The 12,573-nt window shown below is 33.3% G+C and overlaps 1 long non-coding RNA gene across 1 annotated transcript; it reads left to right on the top strand.

Annotated features, from left to right (window-relative positions):
• The first annotated feature begins 2,105 nt into the window (after positions 1 to 2,105).
• Positions 2,106 to 8,648, top strand: LOC134535013 (uncharacterized). The gene is made up of 2 exons (XR_010075566.1): positions 2,106 to 2,388; positions 8,386 to 8,648. It is a non-coding gene; the product is annotated as an uncharacterized LOC134535013 (long non-coding RNA).
• The last annotated feature ends 3,925 nt before the right edge of the window (positions 8,649 to 12,573 follow it).

Here is a 12,573-nt window from a genome sequence, read left to right as displayed (position 1 = left end):
CAACCAATTTTTTTTTTTACTGCATCTTGGTGTTGGGTAAGCCATTTTCCTTCACATCATCCTTGAAACACTCCCATTCGTTTCCCACTTTTCCTATCATCATCATATCATTAACAGAATAACACAGATTGGAAGAAGTTAAATAGCAAACAATTATAAAAGTTATAGTTAAAATAATCTCTTCGTTAAAGTAATAAACATATTAGAATTAATGTGTGCAAATAAAAGTAAATTTATCAATTAAAATGTAGATTTCATTTCACTGCTTCTTTGTATCCATACAAAATAGTGATAATTCAATAAAAATGATTCTATTTTATTCATAAAAGTATGCAGTCATTTCATCAATGTTTTGTTATGACGTTGTCACGTTAAACTATCGTCCGTAAACCAACTTTACAGACAACCAATTTTTTTTTTAAATTCACGTCATCGAGCAATATTGGTTACATTCGTTATATACGTTAGACACGTTAACTCTGTTACATACTCACTTCCGTTACCTTGTGATTCCGATATTACTCGACCGGCTGTAAAAAAAAGTTTCACTTCAAAAACTGTTAAAATAACAAATATTCTACTTCATAGCTTTGAGTATTCCCGAGTCCGATATAATTTTTGAAGTTGGAGCTGGAAAAAAAAAACAATTTATCATGAATTAACAGAGAAAATATTAAAAATTAAAAAAACAATTCTATAACCCAAACTCAATTTATCACTGTCGTTAAGTAATTTATTTTAAACAATTAAAGGTAACGTCACATCGAAAAAAATGGAAACTACAATTAATACAATGAAATCATTTTACGACAGCGACAATACCATAAGTCGTAAATATGTTTTGAACTTATTTTTTCTCAATGTTTTTCGTAATGAACCAGCAGCTGAAGTCCAATACTTGGTGGGGAACGGCTTACAAAGCATGAAAAAAAGACGATAATTTATAGAGTAGTTGCTATTAAAAAAAAATCCTAAAATAGTATTTTTAGTATTTTTTGTCCCGAAAATCGCCATTAAATATTTTTAATGTCGCCAACCTAACCTACCCTAACGATCACGCCTATTTACAGTATTTTTAATGTAGCTAACATACCTAACTGACAGTTCAAACGGTAAACTAACGGTAAAATTCTTGAAATAATTGCAGAAATTTTTGCAGAAACGTCAAATATAATTAGAGGAGCTCAAACTTTTTTTTTTCAGATTTTTCTTTTTAATTTTTACAGAAGATCAAATCAGCCACTCTATGAAACAACGAGAAGCCCACATGCCCTCCGCGAATCATCTCAAAAGTCAGCACACCGACCCTCGACCACCGAGGGACGTGGTGGGACCGCTAGTCACGGGGTGCTGTCACAACTTAGAAACACACAACTTAGAAACACATAAATTAGAATTTTCTGAGTTATACCTGTTATAAGTTGTGTGTTTCTAAGTTACGATAGTTCAAAGTTACGTGGTTCGGCTTGTTCGTTTCTAAGTTACGTGTTTATAAGTTATGACGGTTCTAAGTTGTGTGTTTCTAAGTTGTGATAATTCTAAGTTATGACTTTCTACGTTTCGACTTTTCTAAGTTGTGTGATTTTGCGTTGCGTGTTTCTAAGTTACGTGTTTCTAAGTTATGATCGTTCTAACTTAAGTCAGTTCTAAGTTACGTGGATTTTTTTTCCAGGTTTCTAAGTTATGACTGTTATAAGTTGCGAGTGGTTCCCCGCGCGAACCAGGTAACGGAACACGGTCCTCAACTGTCTGGTTTCCGGACCCGACGACTCCTTCCTGGATCGATCCACTCGCCCCCTCCACCCCGGCCAAAACCACCCCCCCCCCCCTCCCCAACCCACCCATGCGGGGAGCCGGCGATGCCGAGATCACGTGGTCCCACGGCGAGGGAGGAACAACGGACAGCCTAAGTTTCACCCCCATAGATCGACATGCCCTTCGGGCTGGTTCGTACATGTTCGGGTTTTTTTTATTTGTACGTTCAAAACAAACATTGCATTATTGATCAAAAAATTGTTGACTAATGTTATTTTATATTTTTTTAAGAGTAAAACACATGTACACAAATATTTCCTTGTTACTAATTATGAGATTTTCAGGTAAGTAATTGAGCTATTTCTGTTTGATTTGTTAGGAGATATGTTTTGTCCGTTTACAAGTTAACATTGCTTGTGTTATTCTTGGCAAGTAATCATTTCTTATATAAATTTTTGTACACTTTAGGCTTATCTTTTTTAAATTTTAGGTAGCGTGTGGAGATTTCATCTTATGTTCATGAGCGCACAACGTTTAAAATCATAAGAAATGTTTTCTGGTGGTGTGTAGCAGTTAACCGCATTTAAGTAAAAATATTTTAAATAATTGTTACCAGAGCTGAATTACATTCAGGTGAGTGCACTTAATATAATTTGGGGTATTGCAGGAAAAATTATAAATTCCTAAAGTGTTTTTTACTTCCTGACATGTTTAAAATTATTATTCTCTATGAGGGTTGTTTGATACTGCAAGTAGTTTATCATGTTTAACATGCGGATATGTTAGGATTATTTATTACAAATCTGTAATATTGAGATACTGCCCTTGGGTTAGCTGGATTAAAAATACAGTGAAATTTGTTAGGTTAGTAACATTATACGTACACTGATTCTAAGTACAGTGGAATTTACATTTGGTTAGCTTAGGATAGCGCCAATTAAAAATTCTGTAAAATCAATTGAACGGTTGGATGTTACTAACATTATCTAACCAACCAATATACATTTTACAGTGTTTTTTTAGGTTATTATCTCACGTTGCTGCTTTTTGTATGCAAAATAAACTACTTTTTTTTTAACTTTAAATATGTACCTGTATTTACTCTGAAAAAAGTTTTTCTAAATTCAGACTGGTTTTTGAGAAATCACTGTTTATAGGTTACATTACATTACCTGTGCAGTAAAGGGCCTGTAACCATAGGCGCCGACTATGGGGGGGCAGGAGGGGCGGTTGCCCCCCCACTGAACAGATAAGAGGGGCGTCGCCCCTCCTCGTTGGTCACAAAAATTATTAGTTACATTCTTGAAGTGTAACATAACTAGAACTTTCAGAATAATTTTAAGGTAAGGTGATTGTCAATCAATGTTTACGTTTTACGACTCATGGTGGTCACGCTATAGACATGGTGCATATCACATGGGCTCCGATTACGACCACAGGATCACTGCGTTGGCAGGATGTGCTGCTATCGGGTGTCACTTATCGGCATAATTTGTGCTCGGACGTTTTACCGCCTTTCACATGCTATCAGGTGTCACTTTCGCTTTCGGTATCTTTTGCTTTCAAATGTTACAACCCTTTACGTTCACGACTGCTATCAGTTGGAACATCAATTTATTTTGTTTTTAAATGTTGCCTTCCCTGCGGTTTGTATTTACCGATGCCGAGTATTTCAATGTTTTTATTGTGAGTGAAAACATGCCAATGTGCACGTTAGAATTTATAAAGTTTTAAGGTGTGTAATATAATTGACTTATTCACTTTAACTGTGGTGCATTATGTGGAAGTACATAAAAAAACTGCCCAGTGATAAAACTGTACAACACACAGATCTGACTGTTACCGACAGCAATCAGCAGACAACTTCTGCCTCATCAACAAAGGAGAAGGAAGAAGCACAAGTTCCTGTTACTGGTGAAGGTGGTGAAGAACGAAAAAAGACTTTCGGAACAAAAAAAGAAGGTAATCGACATTTTATTAGAGACTGGGAAAATAAATTTGCTTGGCTTGAATATGACAATAATAAGGATAAGGTATTTTGTAAAATATGTAAAACTATTTACTCTCAGAATAAGTGTGTGAATAAAACTTTTAGTGCAGCTTTTGTGGAACTAGGATTCTGCAATTGGAAAAAAGCGATTGAGAAATTCAATGAACATGAGAAGTCTCGGTTTCACAGGGAATGCACGGAGGCAGATTTTCATTCTCAAGCTGGTACTAATGTGCTCAAACAATTGTCCACAAAAAAAGCTAAAGAAATGGATGAGGCCCGAATTGCTTTGGGTAAAATTATAGGCAGTGTGCGGTTTCTAGCAACTCAAGGATTGGCAATTCGGGGTCACAATGACGAGTCATCAAATATCCTGAAACTACTGAAATTAAGAGCTGAGGACAGCATGGAACTAGATGCTTGGTTACAAAGAGATGGTTATAAATGGATTTCTCACGACATCGTTAACGAAATATTGTCTATTTTGTCACATGCAGTGGTGAATAAGCTTGTTTTCGAGATTAAAGAGAACCAACATTTTTCATTGATAGTCGATGAAACAACTGACTGTACAACTAAGGAACAAGTGTCATTTTGTGTACGAACAGTAGATACAAATCTTGAAATTCAAGAACTTTTTTTAGGATTCTACGAAACCCCCGACACTACAGCTCAAACCTTATTCAACATAACAAACGATGTTCTAGTTCGTCTTCAGTTACCAGTGTCGGACCTCAGAGGTCAGTGTTTTGATGGAGCCAGTAATGTAGCAGGTGTTCATTCAGGTCTGCAGAAGAAAATTAGAGAATTAGAAAATCGAGCCTTATTTGTCCATTGTCAAGCTCACTCTCTTAATCTAGTTACTCAAGATAGCATCAAGAATGTTCCAACTGCTAGAGATGCAATGAACTTACTGCGTGAGATTATTGGGTTTATTAAGCATTCCCCAAAACGCCTTGAGTGGTTTAAAAGGTTTCAAGAAGAACACAGCAAGAATTTAAGGCCACTATGTCCTACAAGATGGGTTATGCGTTACTGTTCTCTTCAGACTCTTTTGTCTAACTACAGTAATGTTATAGCCTTTCTAGACGAATTTTCTAGTCAAGATTCCAGCGAGGCTGCCACCAAAGCTTCCGGATTTCTCAGATATCTGGAAAAATCAGATACACTGGTAATGCTTGAACTGTTGTGTTTAATTTTCCAGCATCTTTCTGCCGCAAACAAATCATTACAAGGCAAAATGCTGCATATGAAAGATTCGTGCCACATTCTGTGTGTTTTGGAGGACACAGTAAAACAGCTGCGAGAGCAGTTTGATGCATTTTGGTCAAAAGTTGATCACAACTCAAAGGCTTTGAATTTAGAGCCTCCACGAGAAAATAGAAAAAGAAAATTGCCAGCAAGATATGATGGTCCTACTCCACCTCATGAATTCACTCCTAAAGAAAATTATAGGCAGATATACATTGAAGTCATGGATAATATACTATCAGGTCTCAAAACCAGATTTGATGTTGAAGCAAGGAAATTGCTGACCTCTGTGGAACATTTTCTTTTGACCCCTTCTTTTCCAGCTGACGAAGTTGTAGCATTTTATGGAAACGACTTCAACAGCAAACGGCTAGAAATGCATCGCGATATGTTCCATGATGTCCTGAAGGGGCAAAATTTAAAATCCCCTGCAAACTTCAAAGATGTGGTTGACATCTTAAAATCTGATGGTATGCAGCATATGAAAGACTATTTTGATGAACTTCACAAGCTTGTACGAATCATCATGGTTATTCCAATTACTACATGTGAAAGTGAACGATCATTTTCGATGCTACGTAGATTAAAAAACTACTTAAGATCTACTATGACAGAGGCGAGATTGAACCATATAGCCCTTCTGAATGCCCATTCAAGTACTGCCAATTGTTTGGATTTGAATGAAATCGCGACATCTTTCATTTTGAAGAATCCGATTCGGCAAAACACATTTTCGTGTAAGTGATGACTGTTCTTACTGTATTTACAAATCAAACTTTTTATGTTATTTACATGTGTTTTTGGTGTAATGGAATAATTTCAAATTAACAAGCCAACACTTGTTGAGATCCGAACTTTAATGAATGAATGTTGGTAATTGTGTGTTACCTGCTATGTTGTAAATAAATTGTAGCTTGTTCTTAATGCATTTTCCATTCTACACCCACTGACTCAAAATTATGGTAAATTATTATCAAGTCTAAATGAGAATGTTCAAATTTTATTATGGATATGGTTTTTATACTTCAAAAACGTGTCATTATATCGAATTTGTAACTTAAAATTACAACTTATGACGAAAATGGTTGGAAAGTAAGCCTATTTAATTTATGCATGCAACAATCACACACGACAGTGAAAGATAGATACAGCAATAGCATATCACTAAAAGTGCCCCACAATATGAGACTTGCCCCTTGCCCCCCCTCTGAAAACTAGAAGTCGGCGCCTATGCCTGTAACCATGTTGTTCTTTAATTGAGTTGCAGATCCTGTTGTTTTTCATACACAAATTGTATATTTTTTATTTGGATATTGCAATGCAGTAACGTAAATTAACACTTTAAAAAAGTAATGTGACTCCTTATTGTGCATTCCAAACCCAAAGCATCAGTCCTTGAGAGCGATATTTTTTAGCAGTTGATAGGTGCAAAATTCTGATTTTTTACGTGAGACAACACATAACCTGACATATAAAATAAATTTTCATTTTGTAATAAATGATTCCTTTTATAACGTCAGGTTACATGCTATTGCAGGTAACTAATCTGCACTTTGCGCCTCCATACTGCTATAAAAAATCCCTGTCAAGGGTTGGCGTTTTGGTTTGGATATACATTAGAGACTCGTAACTTTTTTAAAACTATTATTTACGTTTCATCAGGTTATAATATTCAAATATAAAATATATAAATTCTTATATATATGGAAAACCACAGGATCTGCAATGCAATTAGAGGGAAAAATGGCTACAGCTGCTTCACTGCATAAGCTATCTAGTGTGCAAAATGTGATTTCTTGAAAACCAGTATAAATTAAGAAAAGCTGTTTACAGTTTTAATAGAGGAAGGTTTTTAGTGTCTGAAAAGGTATTTTCAAAATTTTATAATTTTTTTTATGGATAAGCAGCAACAAAAGAAAATTACCTTTTTTTAAATTTAGCTAACCAACCATTCACATGATTTTACAAATTTTGTATTGTTTATACTTACCTGCTTTAACATTAAACTACTGTTAAACAATTTATTTCAATTTTTTAAAAATATCTTTGGGAATTAGCGCAGTATAATCGAAGACGTTTACTGTATTGATGATTGATTTACTTTATTGATGCACAACAAAGTTGTATAATTGTTAGATTGGTTAAGCAAATTCAAGCATCAAGGGTACTGATCAATGGTTTTTAACATTATATTTTCTTAATGAGTCCATTGGTAAAATGTAAAAACACTGGAATGGCTAAATTTTCATCGACTGCTTATGTTTTTTTCCGCATGCTCACTTGAAAACAATTACAGGGTTATACTGTAGTTCACAGTTGCAATACTTGGTTAGGTTAGTTACATAAGTGCTGTTAAATCATGAAAATGGTTAGGGAAAGGTAACTTCTTTATAACTACTGTAAAATGGTGTAAGCTATTATTCTTTAGGTAAGTTTACCTAGACTTTAAAAATAATTTATTTGGCGAAGTACATAGTACTAAGAATTACTATTTATCAAATTTGGTTTGTGTGGAAAAGTTGTTACTCTAGGAAATTTCTGAATCCATCTTTGTAGGAATATAAACTAATATTATTAGAAACAAAAAAAAAACAATGTGTGGTATATTTTAATTTTCTAACACCCTCTGAACTCTGCAGTTATGCGATTACGATAATAATTGTAAATCATTGCAATATACATCCAACACATTTTGTAGTGATTTCACAACTGTACTATGAAGTAATGCCATCGACTGCTGCAAAATAACATGCTGACATCTTTTCTCGTGTAGGCATTTTGTTGATACAACTAAAATATGAGCATATAGGATATATATAGAATCTTACAAATTTTGGTACCTACTAATACTCTCCCCAAAGACTTTGGTTTGATACTTAAAAAAAAAAAAAAAAAAAAAAAAAAAAATGAACTGCTCATGTAACATGCATTACGTGAAATTAATTCTTTTTGTAAACATTTTGCTTGAGTCAAAGCCTAGATTTGCTTAAGCTAATAACAAGCAATTACATCACTTGAGGCCCTGAGAAACATACTTCTAAAATTGTGTAGTTACTTGGATTGTTAAATACCTAGTTTTTCTGCAATAATGGGCACAAGAGCAATAGAATTATGTTTTTCATATAATTTTTTTTCACATAAATGAGTTTTTGTCAAAAAGTATTTGGAAAAAAATTACTGTTTGAAAGGACAAAGAAAAATGTTAATTGTAGTACATAAATGAGAATTTACCAAAATATTGAATGTATAAAATTTCTAACTAAAATGGTTTTGAAATTAATTTATCATTCTGGTATGCATAACTTTTTTCTTTGATACATTTATTTATCAGTTTCATTTCTCTTTAGTACAATATAAATCATTTAACTTTGATTTCTTTTTTGTTTCAGGCTTGTGGAGAACAGCTTTTTTTTTATCTACTCTGTGGCTGGCCAATGTAAATAAGCAATGATTTCATGAATGCAGCGAGAGAGTTTATTTGATGTATTTTAAAATCACTGATAATATTTATTGATGTATTTTAAAATCACTGATAATATTTATTGATGTATTTTAAAATTACTGATAATATTTGTTTTGTGGCTGGAAGATGGTAACCATGGTGACTTGTGAATTTTTATGAAGATTAATAAAAAGCAGTAAAAATTATTAATGGTTGTCAGAAGGAATTTTTTTTTCAATGATCAATCATCTACATTCTACAGTAACAATTTTCCTTAACTCAAATAATATTTCAATACATATCTTATAAAGTATTCATATATGTACAATATAGACCAATTTTGAGCTAGTCTGATATCAGTATATTAGTTATTATGAACATATACTATCAGAACTACCATTTGCATATAGTGCACGTACATACATAACACTAGCCAACAACCATTAAAAAAAACACTACTATATACACTTACATAAAAAAAAATCATAGACAAGTACAGATTATTCACTATTATATTCTAGAGCCAATTCCAATAAGTGTATTATCAATAAAAGAAAATAATTTTTTTAAAGAACAATATTTCGATATGAAGGAAAATCTGTATTCTGAAGTTCTTGTATATGTTTGGTACCAATCAATGTAAATTAATCAATCTTTGATAAAAAAAAAATCCCGAAAATGATTTATAAATTAAAAAAATTATTGCCTACCAGCTCTGGGTTTTGCATGAAGGTTCAACTTCTCTGACTTCTGAGATTACACACAAGATTTTAATTAATAATACTATTGGCTTCATTACTAGATTATCTTTCAACCTGTAATTTATTATTTGAATCAGTTCATTGAACTGAAATATTTGCAGCAATTTCTTTAAATGTTTATGAACTTGGATTATTTAAAATACAAATGTAGGTAGGCTTACTAGACCTTTAATGCCATAAGATTGTAATCACATAGGCCTGATTTACATTAATATTTGTGCTAGACTTTGTAATTATTAAAATTTTATTTTCTGCAATGTTCCAAAGAGCATTGCTCTATTTTGGAACAAAACAATTTAATATGACAGTTTGTTACAACACTATTCTTCATAAAACAATGCACATTAGCCTGTATAATATGAATTAGATCTAACATAAGAACTACAAACTGCACATTTGCACTTAAAATATTCATCAAACAGTTAGGGAAAGAGAGTAAACATAACATTTAACTCTTAAATCGTCATACTTCATTTTAGTTATCACACTTATGCTTGTATGTGAACGGGATCAGAAATTAGCACTGCAAATGCACTTTTAACACTAATAATTAATTATATCAAACACAAATGATATCAGTAACATAATACTTCATTTTTGGTGTTACAGTAAGCTTCCATAAATGTTTATTTTTCTCAGAAAACTTTTTCATCAGAAAACTTTTCTTGAATTTAAACATTACAATAAATTTTTAAATACCTAATGATTTGTTACATAGCAAACCTTCAAAATATGATTTACTTCCAATTTTTGGATAAATGCTATTGAAGTTTTGCATTGTTTGCCCTGGAAAACTATGGAAATAAATAAACAAATAAATAATTAAAAATATAAAGACACAACTGTATCAGCTGTAGTTGAACATACAGAACCAGTGAGGAGAATAAAAATATAATAAAATATAATATGTTAATATGTTCACTAAAGGTATGCAATGGATGGAGGATGCCCTACATTAATAATAATTAGTAACAGAGAACAAAGCAAATTTCTAGAGAAGAGACTTTTAACAGTAGTAGAATAATAAAATTCTGAAAAGGGCTGTTTCAAAAATTGCAAACATTCCTACACATAAGAAGCCCTTAATCTCAAAGACTTCATTCAATATACTGGTCATTACCTGCTGCTCACGATCTGTAAAGGTAAGGTAATTAAATTAATGGTGGAAAAGGTAATAAGCATTTGGTTTGTGGTCTTATAAATGTGGTCATTAGAGGCAAACATTAGGTCTCTGTGTTTAAGTGCTCACTTTTCTGTCACCAAAGTGATCTGAGTTTGATTCTCAGCAGGGTCATTAATGGATCTTTTGATAGTGGGGGACATAGCAAACATTGCAGTGGTTAGTTGGTTTTCTCAGAGTTCTTACGTTACTTCACCCATACATTCTGTCATATCATTAGCATTTTATAGCCCTTCATTTTTTTGTAATGATCTAGAGGTCACCAAGCTGAAAGCTCAATTAATTTCCTTCATTGACAGATATAAGGGTTGAGGATTTGAAGCAAGCAAGATAAACATTTTAATGTTGCTTGCTTCGTCTTCTATAGAAAATTAAATCTAATATTTTGAATTGCTCCTGTGCTGCACTACTTCTAACTGAGAACGAGTAACCTGCACTTTTTAAGGCATCAAAGAAATTGTTATAACTGATTTCACTGTCTACATATCCCGGAATAGTGTTATCTTTATCACTTTTGGTACAATTTTGCAATTTATATCTTGCTAGATCAAAAAACGATATCGTTCACGTTTTAAAGCTGTAGCTATAGCCCGCGCTTTTCTACTACCGAAGTTACCCGATCGAGCGACGTACTTCGGAACTGTTCGGGCATGTCGATCTATGGGGGTGAAACTTAGGCTGTCCGAGGAACAACTCCCCTCAGCGGCTGCGTTCCGTTTCCTGCGTACAGTCTGCGTCGTGATGTAGCGCGTGTCTCCCAAGTTTCGCTTCTCGACCAGTATACTTCCGCCGCTGTCGTACGTTGACAGTCTTCGTAAACAACTTCCTGTCATTGTCTTTGTTCCTGACAGTAGGGAAAAAAAAAAAAAAATACCACAGTTGCTACTTTTATGTCGAGATGTTAGTTTTCCGGGAAAAGTATGGTTGGAAAAATTTCCCGGCAATTTACAGGAAAATGTTCTCCAGGACAGGAAAAAAAAAAAAAACAAATATACTTAATCAACCGTTTTACTTTAACAGCCAAATAACGAAAACAAGAAACGAGCATTTGGATGATACAAAAAGTTAAAATGTACGTACTCCACAGTAATAAATATCTACTTTCTAACGTCAAAGTTTTTTTTTATCCGTACAGTAATAAAATGGGAACGTAAAGTTTTACAAGCGGTATAAAAAGTTCGTAATTGACGATATATAGTCTACTTAAACGCATGTACAGACTACACCATAAAAAGGGTTTACGAGTACTCTTAGTTTAGAATAACAACATCTCTAACATGAGACAAATCTCTTTTGGAAATGGAAAAAAAAATTGGTTGTCTGTAAAGTCGGTTTACAGACGATAGTTTAACACGACAACGTCATAACAAAACATTTATGAAATGATTGCATACTTTTATGAATAAAATTGAATCATTTCTATTGAATTATCACTATTTTGTATGGATACAAAGGAGTGAAATGAAATCTACAATTTAATTGATAAATTTACTTTTATTTGCACTCATTAATTCAAGTATGTTTATTTCTTTAACGAACAGATTATTTTAACAATAACTTTTATACATGTTTGCTATTTAACTTCTTACAATCTGTGTTATTCTGTTCAGGATAGGACGATGATAGGAAAAGTAGGAAACGAATGGGAGTGTTTCAAGTTTAATGTGCCTCGAAAAAGTCAAATCGATGGTTGTTCCAGTCGAGTGGAAGAGAGATAGATGCGGCGCAAGCGTACAATGAGCGTAACGGGACAACGTGCGTTACGGGACACTTTTTCGTGCGTGCAGCCGGCGTTCATTTTTTCTTAACATGAACCGATTGGGACTATTTCTTATTTAAAGTTTAAAAACTTTCCCAAGTTCTTCAGATCGACACTTCTGCACTTCCTTGTGACAAGTAAATAACCCATACAAACGGATTTGTATTGTGTAAGTGAATGGCAGCAAAGAATGATTGCGTGGTATAATGACATCAAACAAGTAATTCAATACCCACAGTTCTGAAAAACGGAAAAAGAAAACGTAGTTTCACGTATAACCTAGCAATCACTTTCTTCTTAATCAAGTAAATGTTTTCAAATATGGTTAATAAACTTAAAGTAGTTAAGCTGCAGGCCACCATGCAAACGTGATCTTAGTAAATAACCAAGTACGTCAACAACTATGGTCCAGTTACAAACATTTTTTGACGTGAC

Source organism: Bacillus rossius, chromosome 8 (genome assembly GCF_032445375.1).
Source record: "Bacillus rossius redtenbacheri isolate Brsri chromosome 8, Brsri_v3, whole genome shotgun sequence".
Classification (NCBI taxonomy): domain Eukaryota; kingdom Metazoa; phylum Arthropoda; class Insecta; order Phasmatodea; family Bacillidae; genus Bacillus; species Bacillus rossius.
The sequence above is the reverse complement of the archived record's forward strand: the minus strand, read 5'-3'. Positions and strand labels throughout refer to the sequence as shown.